The 15246-nt window shown below is 44.1% G+C and overlaps 1 protein-coding gene across 4 annotated transcripts in view; it reads right to left on the bottom strand.

The window, feature by feature from the left end:
* Window positions 1-15246, bottom strand: part of SAMD4A (sterile alpha motif domain containing 4A) — a 218303-nt gene that overhangs the window by 171985 nt on the left and 31072 nt on the right. The window lies entirely within an intron of this gene.

Raw genomic sequence — 15246 nt, 5'->3', positions numbered from 1 at the left:
AATCATGCCAGATTACGGATGTCGCTGGACAAGAACGTGCTAGACTAGAGAAGTTCAACCTGTACGCCCTTTTGTTTGTTTTAAACCTGATGCTTATTAGTTTCATTTGGTAACTCCTGGTTCTTGCGTTATAAGGAGGAGCAAACAACACTTCCTTATTTACTTTCTCAACACCAGCCGTGGTTTTATCAATCTCTTACTTCCCACTTATTTGTCTCTTCTCCTAGCTGAAAAGTCCCAGTCTTACTGATTTCTCCCCATCTAGAAGTTGTTCCATACCCCTAATCATTTGTTGCCCTTTGCTTTACCTTTTGCAATTCTGATACATCTTTTTTGAGATGAGTCACCACATCTACACGCAGTATTCAAGATGAAACATATCTCACAGGACTGGAAGGGACCTTGAAAAGGTCATCAAATCCTGTCACTCACAGCAACACCTACCACCATCCCTGATAGGTTTTTTTTTTAAATCTAGCTTACCCCAGAACCTTGAAAAGCGCACACACCCCCCAAGGATTGGGCTCACAACCCTAGGTTTATAAGACCAATGCTCTACACACTGAGCTGTTAGGCAAGAGGAGCAGCAATGGTGTCCCTAGCCTCTGCTTCTCAGAGGCTGGAAGTGGGTCATAAGGAATGGATCACTTGGTGATTGTTCTGTTCATGCCCTCTGGGGGCCCTGGCATTGGTCACTGTTGGAACACAGGGTACTAGGCTAGATGGACCTTTGCTCTGACCCTATATGGCCATTCTTATATAGTAATCTAATACAGTAGGGTCTCAACATGCGTGAACCTAAGTATCGCAAATTCAGTTATTGGTGAGCGGCCGCTTCCCCAGGACACAGAGCACTAACACCTGCTGCTTCTCCCGGAGTAGGGAGTGTTGGTGGCTGCCACTTCCCCCAGGGCTCCAAGCAGGAGCCCCAGCTGCCAGGGGCTGCTGTATTTGCGAAATTCAACATTCACGAGGGTTCTCCAAAAGGAACCCTCGCGAATATTGAAACCCTACTGTATTGCTATCCCCACATCCCCAGATTTATTATGTTGTAGATGTACTATGGATTTATATAGAAGCAGTATGATATTTTCCACCTTATTATCTGTGTCTTTCCTAATGTTTCCCAGTATTGTAGTTTGTTTGATTGCTGATGCACGCTGAATGGATGTTTTCAGAGAACTATACACAATAACTCCCCAAGCTCTGTCTTGAATGATAACAAACTAATTTAGATCCCATAATTTTAAAGGTATAGTTGGGATTATGATTTTCTAGTGTGTATTACATTGCATTTGTCAATAATGGATTTCATGTGCCATTTTGTTGCCCAATCGTCCAGTTTTGCAAAATCCCTTTGTAACGCTTTGCAGTCGGTCTGCAGTTCTGCTGTCCCCATTTTAAAAATGATTTTGAAAAACTGTAGAAGGTACAGAGAAGAGCCCAGAAATTATCTGAGGACTGCAGAAAGTGCTTCAGTAGTAAGAGACTTAAACACCTTGATCTGTTTAGATTATCAAAAAGACAACTGAGAAATTATGTGGTTACCATTTGTAGGTAATGCCACGGAAGAAGATTCTAACTACAGAAGAGCTCCTTTACCTATCAGAGAAAGGTTGAAGAAGCTGAAGCCAGATACATTCAAATTAGAAACTTAAACACATTAATTTAACAGCAAGGATGATTAGCTATCGGAAATGGTGGGATCCTCCAGCTCTTGCTGTCTTCAATTCAAGCCCATAAGACTTTCTGGAAGTATGCTGTAGCTAAATATAAGTTACCAAGTTCTCTAATGGGGTAATTAGTGAAATGTAAATGGCCTGTAATATACAGGTCAGACTAAATATTTAATAGACTCTTCTGATCTTAATCTCCCTTTTATATCAATGTCCTCATTTAATGCCAAGATGAGTGAACTTGCATACCTGGTATTAAATGATGACAGGAATATAAAAAACTATTCCAGAAACTTCGTGAAACAGAGACAATCAAAGGGACCCTATAAAACCAGAGAACAAAACATACAAGACTGAGAGAGTGAAACAAACTGGCAGGTGAGTAAAACTATATGCAAAGAAAACAAAGTCGAATGCAGTAAAAATCTTACGTGAATCAAACTGTTTCACAGAATCTCTATAGACAGAAATTCCCCTCTGTAGGGGGAAAATACCAAAGAACCTCACCATAGAAGCATTAATCTCAAAGAGAGGAAATGCACCCAAGTGAAGAAGCAACGAAGGGTCCTGTGGCACCAAGTGAAGAAGTGAGTTAAAGGAAAATTAAAAGGAACAGTCATAAGAGTGAAAGGCTTCCAAGTGACATTTTAAGAACACCTATAGAGATTCAAACTAAATATATATCCCCAAATAAAAAGAACAGCAAGAGGATTAAAAACATGCCACCCTGGCTAAACTACAGAGTAACAGCAGCAGCTGAAGGTTAAAAGATATCGATTAAAAATTAGAAGTCCACTCCAATTGAGAAAAACAGAAAGCAGCCAAAACTCTGGCAAGCCAAGCACAGAAGTACGAGACAGGCCAAAAGTAATACGAGGGCAACTATCAGAAGACACAGAAACTAAGACCAAAAAGTTTGGGGTCGAGAAGCACAGGACCAGAGTGATCCAGAAGATATCACGTACTTGGACTTTTAGAAAAACTTTCACAGGGTCCCTCTCCGAAGGCTCTTAAGCCAAGTAAGCAGTCATGCAAGTCACAGATTCAATGACTTTCCAGAACATCTGTGACTTCCACAGCTAAATTAGCTGGTGCAGTTGATCCCAGAGCTGGCTGAGCAGTTGGGGCAGCGCCTGGGCCAGCCTCACCAGCTGCTGCTTGGATCCCAAGCACAGCCAAACGCAGCAGTCCAGGAGCAGCAGCAGAACGGCCCTGGGCCACCTTCCCCCAACAGCAGCAGTACAGGAGCCCCAAGGCATCCATGCCCAGAGCAGGAGCTATAGGGCCATGGACAGTCCCATCCCCGGAGCAGCAGTGATACTGGAGCACCCCCCTCCCCAGCATCTAAGATACAATTTGGGATATTTTCAGTAAAAATCATGGACAGATCTGCACACCCAGCCAGAGCCCCTGAACACCCCCTCACCTAATCCCATTCCCCAGCCCAAGTCCCTGTCATGCACCTTAAACCCCTCACTTCTGGCCTCACCCCACAGCCCGCATCCCCAGCCCAGAGCCTGAATCCCCCTCTCACACCCCATCCCCTTGCCTCAGCCTGCAGCCCTGTCCCACACTCCAAACTCAGAGTGAACCAGAATGCCTGACTAACCAGCACCCCCCTTTCCCTCAACACGACAGTTAACAAAGCTTTTAGTGTACATTTATGCTGTGTTTGCTGAACTGGCTTCCTGCCTTTGCTGAGTAGAATGCGAAATTTTGATTCCCGTGGCCAATGCCCTTCTGGTGCTGGCACCTCGGGTTTTTCCTCGCATCCCACAGATGTCTCGGTTTTGAAGATCCAACTTCAATCTCCTAGGAACCAAACTTAAAGCTCTCAGACTTTGAGGAGCTGCCCCCAGCTATGTTAGTACAACCATCAGACAAGCTAATAAGTCTCTGTTTAAACATGTGGCTGGATTTGTACTGATGTTACCAACATTTAATGTAAGTTATTCCAACAAGCTGCCCCAGTAGTTTTATAACATATCATTGAAGATCTCTTGCAAAAAGCATGACCCCTTTTAATGGGAACCGTACACTCTTTAAGGGTTCGGTTCTATTAAGTGCTGTAGTCCCAGTGCAGAACCTAAGTTTTTGCTTCACTTTAAGCACAAGTTCTCTCACTGACTCCAATAGTACTATGTATATTTGTGTTTGTTTACATGAACCCCAGAGTCAGAGTGCTTAGCGCCCAGCAGCATCAAGCCCTGAGAAAGCTGTTCATTAAATATATGGAATTCACCTTTCAGGAGGATCTCTTTCTCTTGCATACTTAGCTGGCTGCCAAAGGTTAAGGAGAGCACTTGTGCAGTACCACATGCAGATTAATTCTGAATCCTCACAATAGTTCTCACTTTTCTCAGTTACACACAGCTTTCCCTGGACTTTGCAGCCACTCTCTTCTTTTTCACTGGTGGTGTCAAGGCTAGCCCTCCTTTGAGGATAAATGGCTGAAGTGAAAGTTAAAGAGAGGGGATGGGAGCAAAAGTAAACTTCACAGTGTAGCAGCATCACCATCGCACACAATACAGTGCGACTACGAAACACACTGTGAATGCACATATATTAAATGCCTAAATATGCTTTGCCTTCTTCCAAAGGGCCTCTGGGTGTGTTATACATGCACTTGGCTCGTGTGCTTTAAACAGCTTTTAAGTCTGTCATAATCTAAATGGTGTTCAACAGCTCTGCCCCCAACTCTCATTCATTAATGAGTTACCTCAGGAGAGGAGCCTCGGTCACAGACCACAACCCCATTGTGCTAGGCCTGGTACAAACACTGAGCAAAAAAGACAGTCCCTTCCTGAAAGAGCTTACAATCCATGTCTCAGCCAAGAGACAACGTCCTTGGTTAGTTTAACTGTTGCCGGATTAAGGGGTGAGTAAAAACTCCATAAAGAACTCAGGATTTGGCCACAAAGAATGTTTTTAGTTATTTACCCAAAAAAGAAACTGAGTTATCATACTGTCATCCACACCGACTGATTTTACTGCTTAACCTGATGAACACACAAAAACAATTTCAAGCGGCTCGTCTGAAGAAGCTAACGTTTAGAGTCAGGCTTACATTATTCCAGTGTAATACATGCATTCAGCTTCTGAAACAGCATTTAGATGGATTAATGGGGGAGGAGGCATTTTAATGTGTGAAAAAAATGGCAGACAGGACCAGGGGAAGAATGCTATTGAGGGATAAAATAACCAAAAAAGTCCGAAATATTGAAATTGGAAGATTCCACATCTGATGTTCTGCTGAAAGGGTACGATGGGTCAACAGTCCCCCATGCACCCCTTCCAGTTAAAGGGTTGTGGGACAGTCCCAAGGTCACAGAGATGGAAATGACAGTGATTTGTAAAAAAAGGAAATGAGATTAAGACAAGGAAAAAGCAGGTGCGAACCCCTATTAAAATAAACAGATTCAGTGCTTTTTTTTTTTTTTTTAAAATGCTCTGGGCCCAGCATTCCTTGACCTGAGCAATGGAACACAAATAATCCAGTCTTCTCAGTAACTAGCCAAAGCTTGCAGAATTATGGGTTTGAATAGTCTCTGTAAATAAACCAAAAGCTATGGAAATGGAGCTTAAGCCATAAACTGAAACAAGGCGGCCATTCTCATTTAACTTTGCTCTCCTGGGCAAAAGCAAGTGCAGTTACATTTAACAAGAAAGTAGTTTACCTCATATTCTGTTCTACACTGGCTAGGAATTTGGCAACAGCACTTTATATGACATCTACTCCTGGTGGTGATGACCAGCACTGGCTGGGGACACTGAGTCACCAGACTTTAATGTTCGTTTCCCTCTTTCTTGGGTCAGGCACAGAGAGAGAGAGAGAGAGAGAGAGAGAGAAAGAGCATGCACAAAGCTCTTACCAGGGACCAGGGGAAACTTTCCCAGTCTGTCACGGACGTGAGAAGCTACTAGCGTCTCATGATAAATCCAACTACCTACACCTGACTTCTATCATCAGCAATATTAATCATCAAACATGCCCCAGAGGAGGGGAAAAAAAAAAGGCAAAATTTAACTCATTTTGCAGATTCTACAGAAAACACTGAAATAAGATTTAAGCCTTCTACAAGGCATGGGTTTGATGAAGGAATTACTTACTAGGTAAAACACTCTGACAAGTGTTATGCAGGTCAGTCCAGATGATCAAATTTGTCCCTTCTCACTTCTGAAAGCTATGAATCTAAGTGCTTTCTGTGCAGAAAAATAAAATTAAATGAAATTTTTAAAGCTCATATTAAGCTGGGCCTCGCTCAACCAGGGTGAAATTCACCCTTGTCCAAAATGCCAGAGATGGGTCTCTGCACCAGGAAAGTCCCAAAATAAGAGGGGCTTCAGTTATTTCTTGCAGGCACAGGAGGAATTTGATCCATTCTGTATTAGGCAGTCAAGATTCTATGATGAAAGCACATCTGTTCCCGCCTTAGTCTAGAGAAGTATCACATTAAGAACTGCCAAAGTCTATACAAGTCTGTTGTTTCATCCCTACTTCCACAGTACGCTCAAAATAGCTGTTAAACTGAATCCAGACACCTCCGCATTCATTTGTTTACAGCCAAGAACATTCCAAGCCATTCTGACATTAAAACAGGAAATTTGTTTTTTCCATCCGGAGAAACTTTAAATCCCATCACCCAATGAGAGGAGGAGGCCAAGCCCACTGAGGATTTGTACATTTTTGTAACTGTCAGATAGGAAAAAATAAACAATATTTCAAATCTATGCTGTGATTAAAGAAACGTGAAATTAGGAAGTCAGAATACAAAGGGGGATAAAAAGCCACACTTCACAAGGTAAAAGTGAACAGAGCAGCACTTGACGGGATTATTCTTCCCATATTCACGCTTTCAACTTTACAAATAGTTTTTATAAACTGTGTTAAAAAACTAACTGAGGTGTTAGCACATTTTATGTACACATATGCACACTAAATATGAGTACTCTATAGTACTGTGTATATACCAAAACTTTGTACTTATGACAGTGCTGGCTGTAAAACCTAGCATGCTTTAATAAACATTTATTCGAATTATTAAATAAGCCTCACAACAACTTTGTCAAGCAAATTATCCCCATTACACAGAGAAGGAAACAGAGGCAGACTGTGTTCTGATTCACGTAACATGCTGGGTACAGCCAATGATACAACCCAGCTCTCTATTTTATAATGAGCTCAGTGGACCCCCACACACATACAAAGACTCATGGTCTCAGATCCCACACCAGAGCCTTGGTTACTACAAGTGGGTAATAACTGGCATTTCTATAATGCATCTTTAACTAAATTCTACTGTTGACATCACATGAGATTAAATGGTTGCTTAATAAGCTTTTATGTAAAGAACTGTGGAGACCATTGGTAGATGTTTTGAAAGTGGGGAAGTCCCAGAGTTTGTCTTTGTCTTACAACTTTATGTATATATTTATTTATTAAAAGTTCAACTCCTGATATGAAGACTGCACCCAGAAGGCAAGGAACAATAATTCCAGTGTATCCATATCCCCAAAATACAATGAGATGTTGATATTCTGACCCAAGCTCTGTAAAAGATGCAACAGACTACATCAACATACACAACATGGATTAGTCAAGTCTCACCTGACATCATTTTAGATGTGGAAGGAATTCATTTTCTTGTAGAAGATGAGACTGCGCAGTAACAGTTCAAACAAATAAACTCAGGGACTCAGGTGCACAGCTCCTGATGACATTAAAGGCATCAGATTCCTAACACTTCCATGAACCACTTTTAAAATTTTCCGGTTTGTGTCATCACATGCTCTAAACACAGGCAAAGAAAATTCCTGATGACTTCCCTTAATGTAGAGCTGATCATGTAATAAGTAACATGGAAATGAATATTTGCAAAGTCATTGAGATTTTTAACATCTTGATGGGTTCAAATGTAATAGCAATCACAACACCTGTTATTAACAAAAACCTGTTCTGGTCTTACTCCCAGGCAGGCACTTACAACAGAATGCGACTTGAGATGTCTACTAAATTTAAAACCGCTAACAGACAGATGCTTTGAAACACAAGCCAAACCTCAAAGATATTTGCATGTTGGAAGAAGAAATACATATATCCCTACACTTTCCTTCACTTTCTCTTAAATTCTTGAAAGAAAAGTCAGATAACGGGGGGGAAAGACCCTTCCTTCTTTCCTTCCAACAGTCACTATTCCTCCCAGTAACATTACTGGACAGCAAACCAGTCTAAAATGCTTGACACATGAAAACCGATCACGTTTGTAACTGCATTTAGCATTCGCCTATCGTATTCTTACTGCACGTTTACGTACAGCTTCAACTTACAAATCACACTTCTGTCACAGACTTGCTTTCCTCCTATTTTTAAAAATACATTAAGAGATTACAATGTAACAAAAAGAGACCAGGGAAAACAGCTCCTTGTCTATTGTCTCTGCTTATTTAGTTCATAAATCTGACAGCCCTTGTGTGTGTCATGAGGGTCACTTTCCCCCTTCCACTGTCAGTTAGGTCTTTAATACTACAGGGGTGAGAAAAAAAAAACTCCATAACAGTAATGTGCGACTAACTCATTAGATGCTGTTTTGTTAGTTGTGTAGCAGGCGGCCAAAGCTGTAGGAAACAGATCTTCTCGGAGTTTGCAAACAGACCAAGTCTACACACTGGGGTCTGTATTTATTCATTAGCGGCCTGGACCCAGCTTGTATGCCTGGGCCCTGGTGGCAACTCCTGAAACAGCCTTCTTTCTCCAGTCCCACTCCCAATACTACAGGGGGTTCAAGGGATAGCACAGGGATGACCTTTGGCATATGCAACATATACAGCTGCTTAGGGCACCACTAAATTTGTAGCACTATATTCCAAATTTAGTGGTGCTCTATGCTGCCTATGCCTAGGGATGGCTGCCCCCACCCAGGGGCTCAGCCCTGGGGCTCTGGCAGGCCTCGGTCCCATCCCCCAGCCCGTTCACCCTGTGGACTCAGGGCTCCAGCAGCCCTCAGCCCCATCAACAGACCACCACCCCTCCCCTGGGCTGTGCCTCGTTCCTGCGCACCAGGCAACACAGAGCAGCACAAGCACTCGCCAGAGGACCCCAGAGGAGCAGGGGGTGGTCCCACAGCCAACGGCTGGAGAGAAGCCAGTTCCTTGACCAGTCCAACCAGACACCAGTACAGCAAAGAGCATCTGACCTGTCCCGTCAACCCCTGCCCCCACACAGCTTCTGCACTGCAGCCCACCTCGTCCCACAAAGCCACCCGCCCACAAAGAGGAATGCCAGCGCTAACTTGCATAGGGCACCAGCACTGGCAGGGACAGTCCTGGGCAAGTGCTATATCTGTAAACACCTTTAAGCTCTTTTTTCAAAAAGGTTTCAATGTAACCCAACAGAACAGAAAGGTAATAAGGTGGGAGAGGTTTTGCTGTAGATTCATCTGCTCAGAGCAATGCCTGTGGCACTCAGATTTACAACTGCTGAAGTAATGAGGCTACATATGCAAATCATGCATACACATTTCTGTGCAATGAGACAGCCATGGGTTTAGCACTTTGGCAACATAAGTCACCCTCTCACGGTCATCCTTCCCCCGAAGAGAGCGCCTCTGGCTGGAGCTGATAGTGCTTGATGATTTATGCACACTTACAAAAGGTTTTTAATTGCCATTCCTAAGACTAGGCAATCTACCAAGCCAAGTTTCAGAAGGTGAATATCTTCTCCACGGGACAAGTGTGAATTCCCATCTGCCCACCCCACAGGCTTGGAGGGTGGCTGCTGGGGCTACATCTACACTTATGGGAAGATTGATGCACTGGTGATAGACCTTCTGGGGTCCAATTTAGCATGCCTAGAAGGGATACGCTAATCGAAACTGTCAGGGCAACATCGCCGACTACAGTACTCCTGGAAGTTGCAGGGAGTAAGGAAAGTCGGCGGGAGGACCTGCTGTGTGGAACGCATCGAAAATTGATTTTAGATAGGTCGACTCTGGCATCACAATTCTCACAGATGGATTTGCATATCTGAAATCGATTTTACCTCCTAAGCGTATACCTGGCCTGATACTGTCTGTAAATCTGCTACGCGTCTGCTGAAGGTTTCCTTAATAATGTTTTCCTTGGAAAGGCTCCAAACCAAAAAGAGTGAAGAGCTGGAGGTATCTCTATCAACACAGTTCTCCTCTGGAAATTTCTGACTGCCCAGGACAGACGGAGATGGAATGAACAGTGTTTGTGCAAGATGCTCTCTGCTCCAGGAGCTATGAACACCAACAGTCTGGGTGGGGTCCTCTAGAGGCTACAGTAACACATAATAATTGTAACCTCCCTTGTAACTCAATCAGGACCAAGTTGAGATCACGGGGCTGATCCTAGAGTGGGAATATTTGCTTTTATTTGAAAAGAAATTGGAAATGGCCCCACTGTAGAATAGATGGTTTTGTCAGTCACCTCCTGAGAGCCCCTTCCATGTTCAGAGTTCTCTTTTCTATGGCTTTCATGCATCCCCTTCTCCGGTGCCCTTTCAGAACTCCGCAGTCCCCTAGTGATTCAAACAATCCCCTCGAGGGAACAAGTTAGTTTAGTCCTGTGGCTACACACTTACCCTGCAAGGCCACTCCCTTGCAGTAGCCCAAAATAACACATTTTTGAAAACAGAACCCAAACTCTTCTGCCCACTTCCAGCTGGACACAGTGTCACATTCCCGAGGGTCCGTCTGCCTACATCTACATGCCTACTGCCTGGAGTCTGCCCTTCTCCACAGGCTCTCTCGGCTGGTGGCTTCCGACTTCTGACTCTTGACCCTCCTTAGTACTGCCTACAGCATCTGTGGGCATAGCTGTGTTTCCGAAACTTCACTACAACATCCTGTTCTTTTTACATTGCAGTCATCTGACTCCTCTCATGTGGGGCTTATTCTGTAATCCAGGCTGTCTGAGCCCCAGACTCTGCTCCCCAGCCAGCGTATTATACTCCGTTCTATTTGATTGGTTTTACATGCAATGATTTCAAGCTAATAAGCATTAAAACATGTGCACGGACACACACAAAGAAAGGTGGCGGAAAGCAAAGCTACAAAACAGCAATGCCCATACACTGAATAGGGAAAAAAAAGTCCCCCAAGCTATGTAGGGGGGAAATGAAAAACAAGCAGTGCTTCAGCACCTTCAGTACAATCCAGATACCCAATAAAGCACTAAACATTATTCTTAGTGACATAAGAATCCATAAGAAACAAACATTAAGGTATCCAAAGAACCATTATTCAACTCAGGTCAGATGATTCAACACCAGAAGCATCTTCACATCACTCTAGGAATCCTATTGTTTGTTATTTCAGACAAAAGGAAAGCTTCCCTCATGATGATGATAATGATAAAAAAAATACATTGTTCCTGATCTCTGCATGGCCTTTAGCTGTGAGGGAAAGAGGACTGATGATGAGAAACATATAGCTATAAATTGAACTCTGAACAAGCACTCATTATGGCTGACTGTGTGGCCCTAGAAACATCTGGGATAATAAGAGTTTTTTATTATTAAACAAAATTTTCCCTTCCATCTTTCCTCCCACAGAGCCTATATTACACCTTCCGGTCCAAGGTGGATATAAAAGTCACAACAGTAATGCAGAAGGAAATTGATTTGTCAGAAAACGTACATGCAGTACTTCTCCCTTTCCTGACCTTTGATCTGCAAGGGAAGAATTGAAATACTTTCAAGAATGTAATAATAAAGTGGCAGTCCCAGCTGACCTTACCACTCTAGATCTGAACACTCAGGATAAGCCTACACTAGGAAGTTCCTTCTTTCTGCACATTGCAAAACAGCTGATCTTGGTTGGCAGGAGGTGCTGATCTGTGGAGCTGACAGTGGGCTGGAGGCAGAGGAACGGAACTGATGCAGGGCTGCTGATGTATTACTGTGGCTCTTTGGCCATGTACATTGGTAAATTCTGGCTCCTTCTTAGGCTGGCCACAGCCACTCCTGAGGCTGGACCGCCTTTAGTGCCAGGCTAGAGGACTCTACCCAGGCAAACAGTTCAACACAAGCTTACTTTAATGCCTGTTCTAAAGTCATGCTGGTGAATATGATTCACAATTTCACTTCCAGGAGGATTTCAATTGGATTTAAGCACAATCTGGGCTCAAACTAGACTGAGTCCAATGGGACCACTCATGCAAGTCACCACTCACCAATGAGAGTATGAATTCAAGAACCTAGCAGAGGAGAGAGGAAACTTTTGAGTCAGGGCCCAATGACCAACAGAAAAGTCAGTCCAGGGCCACACATAAATGAGAACCAAAAGCCACATGCCCTCACTGGTCTGGCCCCCCAGTGAGAGGGAGAAAACAAAATCTTCACAGATTGGGGTCTTCAACTGAGAAGCAAGAAAAAAAAAATACATTCCTCACTCCCCTTGAGCTCCACTCCAGATGTGCTGTGACTCAGGACTTATCTCAGGGCTGAATTAACTCTGCTCAGCATCCCAGGTCCGGGTGTGGGTCTGGGAAGGAGGGAAGGTGATCCCTGAGGAATGTGACCTGTGCAAGGAAATCAAACCCAGGAACTAATACCTTGCACCCAAACCTCTCTCTCCAGCTAAAGAATTCTCTTTCAAACAGGGATGGAAAAACCCAGAAGCTATCAAATGTGAATCTAAAACTGGGGGAAACTCATCAGCATAAACTAAAAATACTCCAGCAACTTAGGGCTAAAAATAAAATCAGCCCAAGGCAGCCGGCAGACCAGCTCCCACCAGCAGGAGACAAGAACAAAGGGAGCCTCAGACAGCAAGCACCATAGAAGGAACAGTGCCTTATCACCGTTCTCATCCCGTCTCCTCCGGATGGGGGGAGGTGTAAAATCAATATTGTGGAGACTCACAAGACAGACTGAACCTCTCTAATCCGGAACACTCTTGTCCAGCAACATCCTCAGTCCAGCATGATTTTAATTAACTGACGACCACTTATCATTAGTGTGGCCAAGCTTCCCGTGGTCCCATAAAGTTTGTTTGCAGCCACCAGTCCTGGCTCTCAGTGTTCTGTGCTGTTCCTTAGCTGTAATTTACTTGTAAATGTCTTCTAAGAGCCCCATAATCAGTGAAAGTGTTGGGAATGCTGCTAGACAATGGTGACCTCACATGGTCCAGCAAATTGTCTCAACCCACACCAGTCAGGTCCTGAGAGTGCCGGATTAGAGAGGTTCATGCTACAGTGTGATCAGAAACATTTGAGTTCGATTGCTTTCTGGATGACTAAATGTACGGTACCAGTAAAGCCAACTTCATGGCAATACAAAAGAAGTTAGCAAACATAGGCCTTCTAAAATTAGCACTGTGCAACCGGTGGGGGGGGGAAAAACAGCATTATATGCGTTGTAGAGATGGGTTAAATTTTCTGATTATTTAAAAAAGAAAATGTCCAGCAATGTGCCCTTAACAAATACAACAAAATGTGTCAACCATTATTTTGTGCAACAACCCTGTCATATGTGTTCTCCTCAGTAAGAGAGAACTCAATTTTTGGAACCTTCTCCTGTAAAACCGTTAGCGTTGATAAAACTCATTTTTATTTCTAACAATAAAGAACACACTTACGTGCATTCTGAAGATAAAGGAAATAAAAAAGAACTCTTTTTAGACAGTACAAAATGGTAAGCATCTGCGTCATTCTCTGTCTGAGTATCACTATGTGCTAAATGTCAAATTCTCTGTTAAAGAAAACAATCTGCCAAGGTCACTGATTATGTGACAGTAAAGGGGGTCTTATGCAAAGTACTCATTCGCTGTACTGTATTAACAATTACCTTTAATATAAAGTATATCATCAAAAGACAAAGACACTATAGTGCCTGCAGGTGAACCTTTTTCCGCAGTGATCATTCTGCATCTCAGGGGTGCACAAAGTGAGGGGAGGGCCCCTGAGGGAGACATGAAATTTCTTAAGGGGGAATGCAGCATTATCAGCTGTTGGGGCTCAGGCTCATCCATCTCATTAAAAATGTTGAAATATGTTAATATTTTTAGCGTCGGTGTATTCACATTTATATACTGATTAAAGCTTTTACATTATACACACTTATTTGCTTACACGTGCCAAAAGGGTTTTTTTTATTCACATAAACATAACCGACATTTCCGTTGGTTTGGATTCCATTAGACAGGTTGGGCAGCCCTGCTCGTCGCCGGGAAGAAAAGTGGGGCCCGACATAAGAAGTCTGCTCACTCCTGCTGTATCTGATCTCTCATCCTCACCCTCAAAGGACACCTGCACCACACCTTCAAAAGACGAGCCTGGGAGCTTCAGTTCACCACCTTCCCAGATACTAAACACCAGGGACTGTAATAGAGATACTGGATTTATGGCTTATTACAGTCACTTGTAACCCACTTAACTTCCCCTCCAGCTTTCCCTCCCTCCCTTTCCCCTCAGCCTGTGACAGGAGAGGTGACAATGGCCCATTTTACCATGAATGGTCCCTTGAAATAGGTATTAAGCACTTCACTGCGGCCAGGTCTGCACTACAGTCTCAGAATTTGACTACACCTCAAAAATTAAAGCACAGCTGGGGCAGCACAGCTCTTTAACGTGGTACCGAGACCACAGCCGGCGCGCTGAGAGAGAGAGAGAACGCTCCCAGCACACTAGGTAACCTGCTTCCACAAAGGGAGTCGCTAACAGTGCTGGGAGCTTGTCTGCAGGGACACGACAGTCCTGTAACTTGCTGTGCTTCGGAAGGGGGTGTTTTTTCACAGCCCTGAGTGAGAAAGTTGTGGTGTGGTAAAGCACCAGTGTAGACTTAGCCTGAAGTTGACTTAATGTGATCACTGAGTGGTGTGAAAATATTCAAACCCAGAGCAATATAATTATACCAAATGAATTCTCCTGCCCACCCTCCTCTCCGATATCGCGAGTGTTACGTCATCAGGAGAGCTCAGTCCACCTCTCCTGCTACATCAACAGGAGGGCTGCTAACTCGGCAAAGTCAGTCAACTGCAGATATACAATTCTAGCACAGCAACTGCATAGCTAGAATCAACACGTGCACGCTTGGCTTACTTGGTCGTCCTTACTAAAGAAGGTGGACGGGAGAGTTTCTCCTCACTTCTCGTGACAAGTACAAAGGTCGACTGCAACCGCTGAGAGGCCAATTTCACATGTCCCTCCCTGAGCAGGTCTATCTTCTGGGACAGTGTAGACGTGGCCTCCGGAAAGTGGATTAATTGTGCTGACTGGAGAAGCTCTCCCCTCAGCATCTGAGCATCTTCATGTAAGCGCTAGAGTAGTGCGGCGGCTGCTGTAGCGATGCCGCCTCTGAAATGTAGACCTGCCCTGTGACACCAGGCGTACATTTGTACCTCTCAGATCCAGCACTCTCTCACCCGGCAACATCCGTGATCCAGAATGTTTCCAGGTGAGAGAATAGCCAGCAGGTGCAGGAGCCACAGCCGGACTGGGAGCTGGAGCCCCGGCCTGCCTCAGAGCTGTTGGGTAGGAGGCTGCTGCGGGTTGGGAACCAGAGCTCCCTGGCAACGGGGGCCAGGAGTTGGAGCCCTGCCTGCACCAG

This window comes from Carettochelys insculpta, chromosome 6 (assembly GCF_033958435.1).
Source record: "Carettochelys insculpta isolate YL-2023 chromosome 6, ASM3395843v1, whole genome shotgun sequence".
NCBI classification, from domain to species: Eukaryota; Metazoa; Chordata; order Testudines; family Carettochelyidae; genus Carettochelys; species Carettochelys insculpta.
This window is presented reverse-complemented; position numbering and strand designations above follow the sequence as displayed.